The following is a 14,920-nucleotide window of genomic DNA, read 5'->3' on the forward strand; positions in this document are numbered from 1 at the left end:
GGGCAGAAGAGTAAACGTGCAGCATCCCGGTCACAGAGTGCAAGCACCTAGACCTGCCATCTTCTCCATCCTTCCATCTTGGTCCTTCCAGGCGGGCAGTGTAAAGCGGGAATCCGAGGCGAGAAGAGCGCCTAGAGAGGCTTTCCCTTAGCCAAAATGCGGGCCGCGCACTCCCTGCCCTCAGCCGACATGGCGGCCTCCGGACGGTCTCCATGGTAACGCAGCCAGCCTCTCCGGTGCCGGCTTAGGCCGAGCGTGTGTGGAGACGAGCCTTTCCCGCCCCCTCGTTTTTTTGCGACAGTTGCAGGGGACGTCACGGCAGTTGGCGGGTGTCAGCTGATTTGCTGCAGCGGCGGCGGCGGCGGCGGCGGCGGCGGCGGTGGAGGCGGCAACGGGTGCCTCGCAGCCGCGCTAGCGAGGCGGAGGCTGGGCTGGGGTTCCAGTCCGAAGTTTCCGCGCCCGGGTTTGCCCACCCGGCGTCCTGCCCGGACACGTCCCCGCCTGGTCCTCTTGGCCGGAGGGACGGGAAATAGCCAGGCACATGATGAGGCTGTGACAGGTGAGGGAGCTCTCGGGCTTTCCCGGGGGGGGGGGGTGTCCCAGCGCGCTGCGCCCCCGCCGTGGGGCTCAGGGGCCGGGGCTCGGGGGGTCCCCGCCCCGCTCCCTCTGGCGGCGGTGGCCGCCGTCCGATCGCCGCCGCTGGAAGCTCTGATCCGTGCCGGCGCCAGCAGGTTCGGGCCCGCAGCTTGGCGCCAGTGCCCGGAGCGTGGGTCCTGCCGGAGGTCGTCGGGGCCCCCCGGCCTACTGAGTGACAGCGCTCCTGCCGACGCTGGCTCTCCTCTTGGGATGGGACCACCTTGCCCCTCCACCCCCAGTGGCAATCTAAACCGAGCGAGATGCTTGACGTTGACGGGTGGGTGGTTCTTGACAGGGCTTTTGGGAAATGTGTTTGCTTTGGGGGTCCACACAGCCCTTCCCGATGCTCTTTGGTTTGCCCTTGCCTAGGGTGCTGAGACATCTGTTAGTACACCTGCCCGCTCTCGTCTCCCTGCCCTAGGACTTGATCTAAGCGGATACCTGCCCCCTGCACCCACTTACTTGGTGGGTCCCAGCGTTCTGAAGCTCTGTGCTTGGAGTTAGCCATACCTTGGATTCAAAAGCTGCCGTTTTGTGCTTTGATTCACTTGCTATGTCAGTTTCTCATGTCCTAGAATTTGAAATTATGGCAGCTGCATCACAGGAAGCGTTGGAGTTAATGCATCTGATTTTAGGGTTCAGTGAGAGCTACAGTTTGCTTTCACAGTAGCATTTGACATGAGCCAAAAAAGGCAAGCTGTGACTCTTTGATATGTTTATCATTTAGGGCTTTACAGGCAGGATGTCAAGATCGCCTGTTATATGAGAGAAATTGAGTTTTGAAATATACACACTGTTTCTTTATAAGCAATTTGTGACAGTATGGAGGTGGAGGACCACTTAAAAGTGAAAATAGTGTTGAAATGCCGTTGGTATTACGAAGAATCAAAGCTTACCTTGATTTCACCCAAAATAACATCTTAGTTATTTCAAATTGGGCAAACAGAACAGTATAAACACGTATTAAATGCCTGGTTAATTTTCCTTTTTTTTTTTTTAAGTATTTTATTGAAACATAGTTGATTTACGATGTTGTGTTAGTTCCTGGTGTACGTGTACGGCACAGTGATTTCAGTGATACAAATATATACTAGTCTGCATTTGCTAATCTCAAACTCCCAATCCTTGTCCCCTGCACCCACCCTTCCCCTTGGCAGTCACAAGCCTGTTCTCTGTGTCTGTGAGTCTGTTGCAAGGATAAGTTCATTTGTGTCATATGTTAGATTCCACACCTGCATTTTTTCTTTAATTTTATTTATATAACTTGGTTTTGGTTGTGCTGGGTCTTGCTTACGGTGCAAGCTTTCTCTAGTTGCAGTGCACGGGGCTTATTCTCTAGTTGCAGTGCACGGGCTTCTCACCGCAGGAGCTTCTCCTGCTGCGGAGCAAAGGCTCTAGGGCACGAGGGCTTCAGAAGTTGCCCCTCGCGGGATGAGTTGTGGTGGCACACAGGCCTAGTTGCTCGGAGGCATGTGGAGTCTTCCCGAACCTGGGATGGAACCCGTGTCCTCTGCATTGCAAAGCGGATTCTTAACCACTGCACCACTAGGAAAGCCCCCCTCCCCACCCCACCCTTTTCTTTTCTTTTTTAATAGAAGGGAATACCAACCTTTATTTATACTTGGATTCTAGCTCAGAGCCATTTTAGACAGTATAGCAAAGTGGGAAAAGGCACAGCTCCTGGGACCAAGACTCATATTCCAGCACGAGAATGTTAACTGCCCGACAGCTCTCTACCGTTCCCGCAGCCTCTTCAGTCAAGTGGGGAGAGGACCACCCCTTCTAGCGGCTGTCACGGCTGCCTCTGCCCTAGTGGCCAGCCTGGGTGCTCACCCCGCAGGCAGCTCAGCTGAGACTCAGTTCTGCAGGTCTCAGATCACTGATTAGGGTGGTTCTCAGTGAGTTATTGAACATCTGAGGTAGCCCCTACCTCCAGACATTCTGAAGCAAGAAGTAGGAACGCGGCCTGGCTCAAGGACAGCTTATGATCTTACGATTTCCTTTAACAGATAGAAGCTCTGTTTTGAAACAGAGGAACTGAGGTGGCTGGTTTATCTGCAGCAGACGAGCACGGCAGGCTCTGCAGGTAGCGAGCGGGGTGTTGCGCTTGTCACCAGAAGGTGGGCTGACATTTAGCCTTGGTGGTGTCCTCTATGCGAGGTCGGTCCTAGGGTTTGTTTTGGATCTCAAATGCAGAGAGTTGGGTTAATTGTTTTCAATTCAGCGATCATCACTGGGATGTTCTACATATCTCCTGGTTTGCTTTTTCCCCCCATTCTTTGTCATTTACTTCCAATTTCCTCCCCCTTCCGTTGCCCACCAGCCCACAGGCAGCCATTGCAGCATGTATGATATGCATCCTTCTGTTGGCATGTGTTCTTCAGTGTATGTTGTTTTGAGCACCCACATTTTAAGTTTATAGAGATGATATTGTGCATGATCTCATTAAATTTTTTTCTCTTCCTGCTCTCTACTATTTTTAATATGATTTATTCGTTTATTTTTGGCTGTGCTAAGTCTTGGTTTCTGCATGTGGGCTTTTCTTTTTTCAAAAAAAATATTTATTTTTATTTCTTTATTTGGCTGTGCTGGAGTCTTAGTTGCGGCTCGTGGGATCTTCCTTGCCGGGAGCAAGATCTTTTAGTTTCAGTGTGTGGGATCTAGTTCCCTGACCAGGAACAGAACCCAGGCCCCCTGCATTGGAAGCGCGGAGTCTTAACCGCTGGACCACCAGGGAAGTCCCAGGCTTCTCCTTAGTTGTTGGGGGGCCGGGTAGGGGGAAGTGCTGCTCTAGTTTCAGTGCTCGGGCCTCTGTGGTGGCTTCTGTAGTTGCAGAGCATGGGTCCAGGGCTTGTGGGTCTCAGTAGTTGGAGTGTGTGGGATCCAGAGCACAAGCTTAGTAGTTGTGTTGCAGGGATTTAGTTGCTCTGCAGCATATGGGATCTTCCTGAATCAGGGATGGAACCAATGTCTCCTGCATTGGCAGGCAGATTCTTTTGCCATTGAGCCACCAGGAAGCCCCACTATCTACTAAATAAGGATCTATTTATGTTGCCATCTATTGCTTCTAGTTGCTGCAGAGTATTTCAGAATTTGCATCTCCTACAGTTAATACTAGGGCTTCCCTGGTGGCTCAGAGGTTAAAGCATCTGCCTGCAATGCAGGTGACCTGGGTTCAATCCCTGGGTCGGGAAGATCCCCTGGAGAAGGAAATGGCAGCCCACTCCAGTTTATTGTTGGGAGAAATATCAATATCCTGAGATATGCAGATGATACCACCCTTATGGCAGAAAGTGAAGAGGAACTAAAAAGCCTCTTGAGGAAAGTGAAAGAGGAGAGTGAAAAAGTTGGCTTAAAGCTCAACATTCAGAAAACAAAGATCATGGCATCTGATCCTATCACTTCATGGGAAATAGATGTGGAAACAGTGTCAGACTTTATTTTGGGGGGCTCCAAAGTTACTGCAGATGGTGACTGTAGCCATGAAATCAAAAGATGCTTACTCCTTGGAAGAAAAGTTATGACCAACCTAGATAGCATATTGAAAAGCAGAGACATTACTTTGCCAACAAAGGTCCGTCTAGTCAAGGCTATGGTTTTTCCAGTGGTCATGTATGGATGTGAGAGTTGGACTGTGAAGAAAGCTGAGTGCCAAAGAATAGATGCTTTTGAACTGTGGTGTTGGAGAAGACTCTTAAGAGTCCCTTGGACAGCAAGGAGATCCAACCAGTCCATTCTGAAGGAGATCAACCCTGGGATTTCTTTGGAAGGAATGAGGCTAAAGCCGAAACTCCAGTACTTTGGCCACCTCATGCGAAGAGTTGACTCATTGGAAAAGAGTCTGATGCTGGGAGGGATGGGGGCAGGAGGAGAAGGGGACGACAGAGGATGAGATGGCTGGATGGCATCATGGACTCGATGGACGTGAGTTTGAGTGAACTCCGGGAGCTGGTGATGGACAGGGAGGCCTGGCGTGCTGCGATTCATGGGGTCGCAAAGAGTCGGACACGACTGAGCAACTGAACTGAACTGATAGTTAATACGCGGACTCCTCTCTTTGTGGACGCCCATCTAGGTTTCATTTTCCTGCCACTTCAGGCAGTACTGTGATAAACGTACCTTTTAGACCTCTGTGATGCTTTCTTTGAGATATCTGTCTAGCAATACGACTTCTGGATCATAGGGTGTTTGTGTATTTTATTGAAGGTTTGCCAGATTGTGTCCCCAGAGCTTGGCCTGTCTTCCTGCAGGCAGTTCAGGAGAGTTTCTGTATCCTTGTATCCCTACTGATGCTCAGTGTTATCCGGCAGACCTCTGGGTACAAAGTGAATCTCATTTTGAATTGCTTTTCACTATTACTCATGAGTTTGAGTCTCTGTTTATGAGCATTTTATCTTTTGGGGTTTTTCCTTTTGTAAAATTGTTCATTCCTTTACCGATTTTTAAAAAAATTATTTATTCTTTAATTGAAGAATAATTGCTTTACGGAATTTTGTTGGTTTCTGCCATTCAACAGCATGAGTCAGCCCGAGGTATACCTATGTCCCATCTTTCCTGAGCCTCCCTCCCATCTCCCTTCGCATCCTACGCCTCTAGGTTGTTCCAGGGTCCCTGTTTGGGTTCCCTGAGCCACACAGCAGACTCCCACTGGCTATGTATTTGGCATATGCTTTACCCATTTTCATTCTGAGGTTTCACACTTTTCCTTGTTGATCTTCAGAAGCTCCTTGTGTTTCCTAGATTGTTGTTTGTTGTTTCACTTGCTAAATTGTGTCCTGCTCTTTTGCGATGTGCCCAGCAGACCTCTCTGGGCGTGGGATTTCCTAGACGAGAATCTTGGAGTGGGTTGCCATTTCCTTCTCCAGGGTGTCTTCCCGGACCAGGGATCAAACCTGTGTTTCCCTGCGTTGGCAGGTGGATTCTTTACCACTGAGCCACCTGGGGAGCCCACTTCCTCGATTCTAGTCCTTTAAATATTTTTTCTGTTCCTATTCTGTCATTTGTCTCCAACTTTATTTTATAATGTCCTTCATTGAACAGAAATTTTCAATTTGACATAATAAAATAAAATTTTTTTTTTGCCTATGCTTTGTGCTTTTTATTAAAGAAATCTTTCCACAACTCTGTGTCACAAAGTTATTCTCCTATTTTATGTACTACTAACTATAGTTTTCCTTTAAATTTATAGGTCTCGCATCCATCCGGAGTGTTTTTTGACATGTCACAAGATAGAGATCCAGTTTATTTTCCATATAGTGTGTCAGGCTTCCTAGTGTCAGTCTCTCCTTTCCCCGTAGAGAAGTCCTGCTACACTCGCTGTGTATTAAGCTCTTATACAAGCTCTCAACACTGTGTTCTGTTCCTTTTTCTCATTTCTTTGCTTATGTTCTAATATCACGCTGTTTTAGTACTGTGGCTTTGTGTGATTATTTTTTTCCTACATAAGTCTTTCCATTTATTTTGTTTTAGCTTTATGTTGAAATAATTATAGATTAAGGAAGTTGCAGAAGTGCTACAGAGAGGTCTGATTTCCCCCACTGGTTGCATTTCATGTAAATCCACCCAGTTTCCTCCATGATTATATTTTATACAACTCTAGTAAAATAGTAAAACCAAGAAATTGACCTTGGTACAATGCCTTATGTAGTGCTTTGCCATTTTATCAGCTGTGTAGATAGATACCTGTAACCACCACTGTGGTCAAGATACAGAACTGGAGACTTCCCTGGTGGACCAGTAGCTAAGACTCCACATTCCTAATGCAGGGAGCCCAAGTTTGATCCCTGATCAGGGAACATGCTGCAGCTAAGACCTGGCAGAGGCAAGTAAATAGATAATAATAATAATAAAAGCTACAGAACTATTCTGTCACCACCAAGACCTCTTTCAAACTGCTTCCATACGTTCCCACCAGCAATGTAGGAGAGACAGAGTTTCTTTGCATCCTAGCCGGCATTTGGTATTATCACTATAGTTCATTGTGAACTTAATTTATATTTCCCAAATGGTTAGTGATGTTAAATTTCTGATAAGGCAAGTTTTCCATTCTTTTTTTATTTTCAAAGTTGGCTTGACTATTTGTGGATTTTTATTCTTTTCTATGTATTTTGAAGCTGCTGCTGCTGCTGCTGCTGAGTCGCTTCAGTCGTGTCCGACTCTGTGCGACCCCATAGACGGCAGCCCACCAGGCTCCCCATCCCTGGGATTCTCTAGGCAAGAATACTGGAGTGGGTTACCATAGAGTTTCTAAAAAACAATACACCTAGAATTTTGATTTACTGTGCATTGTATGTATGTCTATTATGGGGAAAATTGATGTCTTTATAACGTTAGATCACCTTATCCAAGAGCATGGCATAGTCTTCCATTTACGAACGAGCAGAAAGAAAAGTTTTGTAGTTTAAAAAAATATTGTGAATATATACTAATTTAAAGTAGATTATTGCTGATAGAAGAAAACGCTACTGAATTTCGTATATTGATATTTTACCTTTGTGTGTGTGTTCTACTTGACAGAGATCAAAATTCGTAGTAAAAATCTTGAAATAATTTTGGTACTTGTAGAGGTAGGCCTAGAACTAGGTAGCATTTTTTTTTTTCTATTAATTTTTGGCTGTGCTGGGTCTTCCCTGCTTTGCATTGCAGTGTGCAGGCGCTGGGGCCTGAGGGCCTCTGTAGTTGCGGCATGCGGTTCATTCGTTGTGGCTCCGGGCCCTGAAGCAGAGGCTCAGTAGTTGCAGTGAAGGGGCTTAGTTGCTCCACAGTATGTGGAATCTCCCCAGACCAGTGATCATATCTGTACCCTGGGCATTGGCAGGAGGATTCTCATCCCCTGTACCACCAGGGAAGTCCTCGGTAGCATTTTTATTATCGGTTTATCTGTTACATTTTTCTGTGAAACTATTTTGTTTGTTGGAACAGATAAGCTCAATGATTAGAGTGTGGGGTCAGTGAGGTTTATAGATTCTCGCCCCATTTTGTCCATTTCATTGCTGCACTTTACACAGTGTCCTCAGCCTTACATGTATGGATGCCCGTGATCGTGGGCAGAGCCCTCTGAGAGCTTTTGATCTGTGTGCGCTCAGTTGTGTCTGACTCTTTTGTGACCCCATGGACTGCAGCCCACCAGGCTCCTCTGTCATTGAAATTTTCTAGGCACGAATACTGGAGTGGTTTGCCATTTCCTACTCCAGGGGATCTTCCCGACCCAGGGATCGAACCTGAATCTCTCTCGTCTCTTGCATCGGCAGGCGGATTCTTTACCACTGTGCCACCTGGGAATCCTGGATCTGTATCTGATACTTAAAACTGCTTTGCTGATAAGAGCACAAAAGATAATGTTGGAAGAAGTCTTATACTATAACTGTATTCAGCAAGTTCTGTCCAAGTGAAATGTTTATTTCTTTTGTATTAAGTAACATAGACACTAAATTCATAAAATAGTAATTAATTTAAGTAAAATTAGCCATCTTTTCCAAAATGTGTTGGTGATGTTTGATGAAATTGTAGGTTCTTTGGCCTGATAGTTGCTTGCGTTAGTAGTCATCAAAAAATGTTGGAGCAGTGAAATGTTAGAGCACTGGTCAGTTCAGGATGGAGAAACTTTCTGAAGTATTGAGAGTTATTCTGTAGGCTCTTGCAGAATGGAAAACTGCTGGAAAGACATGGTTGTTTAACCACTGTCTCCCATCCAGTTAGCAGTTGTAACTTATGACCCTTCAAGCTCCCTGAAGACATTTTACTAGTGTTTGGCACATACATATTTCTTTATGAATGTTGGTAGGTAATATATATAGGTCAGTAATAACAGATTGATAGAATGTGCCAGTTACCTTCTGTTCTCATATTCAAGTTTTTCATTTGGCTGTCTTCCTTATGGGCTCTTTTTTCTAAACATTTCAAATATGAACAAACAATAAACATCACCATTCATGAGGAAAACCTTACACTAATGAAGCACCGGTTTACTAAGTTTAAGAAACTTTACTTAAAGTTACTAAGTTTAATACCTTAGTGAGTGTGGTAAACCATGTTAGTTAATTTGCTGCATAGGTCCTAAGACGTGTCTTATTGTGTATGTGTCCCAGATAAAATGAAAGAGGCTAGAATATAGGTGCCACCTGTAGCTGCCACTACAATTAGTATGCTAATGGGGATTTGATTAAGGGGATTCGTGTTAATTGTTGACATTGTACAAAAATTCATTGATTAAAAAACTGAAATCCAAAGCATGTAAGATCAAGATGTATTTTAATTTGTTGATGGGTTCAACTTTTTTAAAGCCAGGTACACGTTTCATTCATTCAGTTCAGTTCAGTCACTCAGTCATGTCCGACTCTTTGCGGCCCCATAGACTGCAGCACGCCAGGCTTCCCTGCCCATCACCAGCTCCTGGAGCTTACTCAGACTCATGTCCTTTGAGTCGGTGATGCCATCCAACCATCTCATCCTCTGTCGTCCCCTTCTCCTCCTGCCTTCAATCATTCCCAGTATCAGGGTCTTTTCTAATGAGTCAGTTCTTTGCGTCAGGCGGCCAAAGTATTGGAGTTTCAGCTTCAGCATCAGTCCTTCCAGTGATTATTCAGGACTGATTTCCTGTAGGATGGACTGGTTGGATCTCCTTGCCGTCCAAGGGACTCTCAAGAGTCTTCATTTGTTACTTTGTTCATTTATTCAGTAAATATTTGGGTACCTCCTATGTAGCTGAAATTCTAGGCACTGGGAATACAGTATAGAACAAAAGAAACATAAATAATCACCTTCATGGAATTTATGCTACAGCGGCAGATTCAGACAAGAAATAAGTACGTGAAGCATTTGGTATGTTAAATGATTGTAAGGGCTCTGGAGCAGTACAGTAAAATACTGTTGGGGTGGTGGGTTTTTACTGGTTAGGAAAGGCCTCACTAAGCAGAGAACATTTTAGCAGAGATCTGAAGTGGGTCAAGGAGCTCCAAAGAATGACTTGCTGTCCGCTAAGCTGGGGAAGACTGTGGGAGGAGCAGGTTTGGGGAAGACCAGAGACTCACTTCTGAACCCGTCAGAGTTGAGAAGCTTACTAGCCATCCAGATGGAAGTGCTGAATGGGAAGCTGCGTTCGTGAGTGTGGAGTCAGAGGAGAGCCCCTTGCTGGGAACTGGGGAATTGTCAATGCGTAGCTGGTATTTGAAGTCTCGAGGCTGGGGCTTCCCAGGTGGCTCAAGGGTAACGAATCCACCTGCCAATGCAGGAGACACGGGTTTGAGCCCTGGTCTGGGAAGATCCTACATGCTGTGGACCAACTAAGCCCCTGAGCCTGTGCTCCGCAGCTCCCGAAGCCCGAGCACCCTGGGGCCCACACTGTGTAGCAAGAGAAGGCGCCGCAGTGAGAAGCTCTCCCCGCAACTGGAGAATAGCCCCTGCTCACCACAGCTAGAGAAGAAGTCTGTGCAGCCACGAAGACCCTGCACAGCCAAAAGTACATACGTACATCAATAAAGTTACATTAAAAATAAAACTGTGAGGCTTGGGGAGATCACTGAGGGAAGCGGGGAGGGCGTGTTGCCAGAGGAGAGAAGTCCAAGGACTCCGCTCTGAGTATTCCCACGTTTAAAGGTCAGAAAATGAGGGAAAGTGGAAACTAGCGCCTTGGAGACTAACGGTAGCAGCAGCGTGTGAAGACGTGGACGCCAAGCGGAGAAGACTTTCGAGGGAGAAGTGTGAAGTGTTCGAGTGCTGCTGGCAGGGCAGGAAAGAGGATCAGGACTTGACTTGGGCTTAGCAAGGGGGAGGTTTGGGTGACCTTTCTAAGAACATTTGTGTGGCAGGTGGAACGTTGTGCGGTTGTTGTCTGTGTATTTGGAGGAGGGTGATGTTACAAATGAGGACATTCCGATGTTTCCTCAGGGTTTGCAGTTAGTAAGTGGAGAAGGAAATGGCTACCCACTCCAGTATTCTTGCCTGGAGGATTTCACGGACAGAGGAGCCTGCTGGGCTGCGGTCCGTGGGGTCGCAGAGAGGCGGACACGACTGAGCGACGGAGCATGCGCAGTTAGTAAACGGGGGAGCTGGGGTCCCCCCTAGTCCGTGTGGCTCTCAAGTCTTCACGTGTACTCAGCAGACCTGACTGATCCCCAGGATACTGTGGCAGTTCATCTTCTGGTTGGGGAAGCACTTTTGTTTCTTCTTCTGGGTTATTTTACCCTATACACCATGAAAAGCTTCAGTGCTCAGGGTTTTGATGGCAGTTTCCTTTCTGAGGGGAACAAGTAGGAATGATTGGGGATGGTGTTGAGAGTCGAGTAGGTGAGGGAGCTGAGGTCAGTTTTACCAGAAGAGCTCTGTTTTCCCGAAGATGTAGGGGCTTGCTGGGCGTTGCTTGCTTTTGCCTAATCAGTAACTCTTGAAACAGGCAGTTTGGCGATGGGTAGAGCATAAGAAGCTGCAGAAATTTAAAACGTGATTCATAGGCCTCGAAGTCTGTGAATCATTTTTAAAATTGGGATGTATTTTTGACCAGATAGTCTACAGTTCTTCAAAGCCCAGCTCTCACATGCTCAGGGCCGTCTTTGCAATGAGAAACAAGTGGAGTCTTCTGTTACCATCTGCTCATTCCACATGTTCTTTTGAAACAGGATCCTGGAACTTCCTTTAGCAAAGCCTTCCTGAAGTGTCAAGTTCCCTGGAAGCAGATTTCTTTCCACTCAAATAAGAAAGTATAATCTTGGCAACTTAGCGACCAGCTTAGTGTTCAGAAGGTGAAGTCCCTCGCTGACTCTAATTCTGAGGAGGCAGCTCAGTGATTCCTTCAGTGCATTTTACAACCTAGCTGTCTCATTGCATTATAATAAAGTATTCATCATCTGATTCAGGTTTTTCTAAGTCTTCAGTGAATTGACCACAAAAGCACAAAACAAGCACAAAGAAAATTCATAATCATAGTGCCTACTACCTTCATCACACCGTGAATTTGAGTTGAACACATTTTTCTGACAAATGATGTAGGGATGTTCTGTGAATTTGAACAAACCTTTAAAGAATCTTTTCTTCAGTCATTGCCTTGGTGGTGAGTATGGTCAGTTACTTAGCCTGTAGTCTCTGCTTTTCATTATCCCTGTTGATAGGTGGCGGCCTGCCTGCTCTTGTTCATGTGTGTGTGCCCATTCTCAAGAGAGAGAATTTGAGTTTGTTTTTGTCTGCAGGCCTCAGAGGGCCTGCCTGGGGCAGGAAGCAAACAGACTGAGGCAGCGTTAACTCTCCTATGAAGACGCCTATGTTCCTGGGCTGGACGTGTGTCTCGCTCTAGCATTTGAGCATTAGCAAAGCAGTGTAGAGAGACAAACACTGCCCTGATACCAGAGTTTTCTATATAATCTTGACTCTCGTAGCTTTTAGAAGTCATCTGGAATACCAGTATCCCATGAGATTTTGCACAACAGGATGGTCTTACCAGAGTGTCCCTCCCTAGGTTATTCATAGTTTTAAAGGGAGAAAAGAGTCATGGTGGAGCTAGCGGGCAGTCACTGCCTTAGTGAAGTGGTCACGGTGGCATCACCGACAATGGGACAGCGTGATGTCACGTGCCTCCCGTTGATGACGCAGTGTGAGGGACACTTGCCCGGAACATTTCACTTGAGCCTGCTGATGCCTTTAGATCCGACTTCCAGTTTATAGGAAAAGCAGGAGACAGATGAATGCATGATAAATGACATCATAAGTACAATTAGATCCGAAATGTGGAACATTCTTCAAGCAGTTGGTTTTGTTTTTTAAAGTTAGAATGAAGCATGAAAGTCAGTATGAAAAATGAAGTGACACCTGTTCTAGAATTAAAGAGCAAGGAGGCATCACAATCAAGTGCAGTGTGTCAAACTTGAGTGGTTTATTTGCTAATATTAGTAAATAATATCTATTTGTTTAGTGATCTTTATACTATTTTTGAACTTTCTGTATATTTAACATTTTTTTAATAAAAAATTGGGGAGAATCACAAGGGGGAAAGTAGATTACATGTTAAGCCTTTTATTAAAAGAACAGTCAAATTTGAAAATATTCCTTTGGGAGTTTCCTGGTGGCCTCGTCATTAGGATTCTAGGCTTTCATTGCCATTGCCTGGGTTCAATCCCTGATGAGGAACTGAGATCCTACAAACTGTTGAGTGAAAGGAAAAGAAAAAAAAAAAAACCCTCCAAATCTAGTGAAAAAAGGGATGAAAGATTTTTTCTCTTTGTCTTGAGTTTTTCTTGGGGTTTGTTAGGCCTTTACAGAGCTAAGCAGGAGAAAGCTGAAGAAATAGGAAGAAGATAACTGGAGAGTACACTGTACTGGAAACCCAAGAGAGGAGAGTCAAGGATTAGCAAGTGATCAGCTGTGTCAAGCGAGTAGCTATAGGAGACTGAATATCACGTAAGGGCTGAGTAAGACGGTTAGGAAAGTAGGAATCCACAGTCTAAGGATGTCCAAGCATCCAGTTTCCAAACTTCTCTCCTGGGACCTTGCTTCTCTCTGCAGTTCTGGAGAGTTATTCCCTGGAGGAAGAACATATCAAAACTGTTGACCTCTGTGTAGCGGGAGATCTTAAGTGTCCTTAGATTAAGTCTATTTGAAGATACAATCTCTACTACATGAGGCAGTGGGTAGTAAGGAAATGGAAACTTGTGTTAAAGTCCAGGGGGTTTCAATGTGTTGTCATTACAGTGAGAGAAAGAGAGAGAAAATAGGAGAAAGAAGGAATGTGAGAGGGAGGGAGAGAGAGATTACCAGATTTATATGCAGGGGCTGGTAACAAGTGAGGTATTTTGGACAGAAGTGAGATTAGAACATGTTTGAAGGACAAAGGCTAATTTAATTGAAAGACAGATAAAATGGTAGTCAGTGAGAGGGCAATTAAGGGAGTGAAGTGGAGTGAAGTTGCTCAGTCGTGTCTGACTCTCGGTGACCCCATGGTCTATAATCTACCAGGCTCCTCCGTCCATGGGATTTTTCCAGGCAAGAATACTGGAGCGGGTTGCCATTTCCTTCTCCAAATTAAGAGAGTAAGATCCTTCAAAGAGTCCGGGAAGAATTTAAATCTAATTTAAATTTTCTTCTAATTTAATTTTTTGCTGATTTAGATTTAAATTTCCTCTAAATCTAAAAAGACAAGATATTTCTTCCTCAGAAATAGCTTGCTTGGCACACAGTGAAAGCTTAATAATAAATGCTAGTTATTGTGATTGTCCGTTTGTTCCTTCAATAAATATGTATTCATTCAACAAGTAAATATATATCATTCAACAAATACATACTCCTCTGCCCATGGAACTGTCCAGGCAAGATGGAGTGGGTAGCCATTCCCTTCTCCAGGGCATCTTCCTGACCCAGGGATCGAACCTGGGTCTCCCACTGCAGGCAGATACTTTACTATCTGAGCCACCAGGGAAGCCCCAGTTGGTCAGTAGTGCTGGTGGTTTAGTCGCTAAATCCTGTCTGACTCTTGTGATCTCATGGACTGTTGTCTGCCAGACTCCTCTGTCCATGGAGTTTTCCAGGCAAAAATACTAGAGTGGTTTGCCATTTCCTTCTCTAGGGATTGTCCTGAACCTGGGTCTCCTACGCTGCAGGCAGATTCTTTACCAACTGAGCTACCAGGGAGTCACTAGTAAAAGTCTGTAACTATTCTGGGTGCTGGTAAACCACCTCATATCCTAGTGGAACGCAATTTGCTTGATAGTGATTGAATAATAAAGATGGTGGACTTAAGTGAATGATCTGGTTTTACTCTAGAAGGGCACAGCTTTTAGTGGAATGGGTGCATTTATAAACAAATAATTTCACACAGTGGTGAGTGTTCTGCACCAGTGCATAGAAAATATTGTGGAAACATGATTGCAGGAGTCATGAGCCATGGGGTTTTGGGATAGGTCCCTCACAACAGAGAAGAACTAGTCCTGGAACGGGTTATAGGCTAAAGTCAAATGTTTATTATAGTTAAATGTTTTTGAAAACTCACGTTTGTGTGGGTATGTGCATCTTAAAGAACTTGGTGAATCAGGGCCGTCTGTTTTATTTTATTTATTTATTCTTTTGGCTCCACCACACGGCTTGTGGTGGAGAAGGAAATGGCAACCCACTCCAGTGTTTCTGCCTGAAAAATTCCCTGGACAGAGGAGCCTGGCAGGCTACAGTCTGTGGGGTCGCAAGAGTCGGACACGACTGAGTGACTGAGCACACACACGGCACACGGCTTGTGGGATCCTGGTTCCTGGACCAGGGATCGAGCCTGTGTCCCCTGAGGGGGAAACGTGGAGTCCCAACCACTGGACTC

At 45.5% G+C, this 14,920-nt stretch overlaps 1 protein-coding gene across 3 annotated transcripts in view; it reads left to right on the plus strand.

Annotated features, from left to right (window-relative positions):
• Positions 335–14,920, plus strand: part of WDR7 (WD repeat domain 7) — a 354,279-nt gene continuing 339,693 nt past the window's right edge. For 2 of the 3 annotated variants that reach the window (XM_018039552.1, XM_018039554.1), the window contains exon 1: positions 335–559. The gene's annotated coding sequence lies outside the window, so the exon portion shown is untranslated. The remainder of the gene's footprint in view (positions 560–14,920) is intronic. The other variant, XM_018039553.1, reaches the window with a different exon arrangement.

Source organism: Capra hircus, chromosome 24, assembly GCF_001704415.2.
Source record: "Capra hircus breed San Clemente chromosome 24, ASM170441v1, whole genome shotgun sequence".
In the NCBI taxonomy this organism is placed as follows: Eukaryota; Metazoa; Chordata; class Mammalia; order Artiodactyla; family Bovidae; genus Capra; species Capra hircus.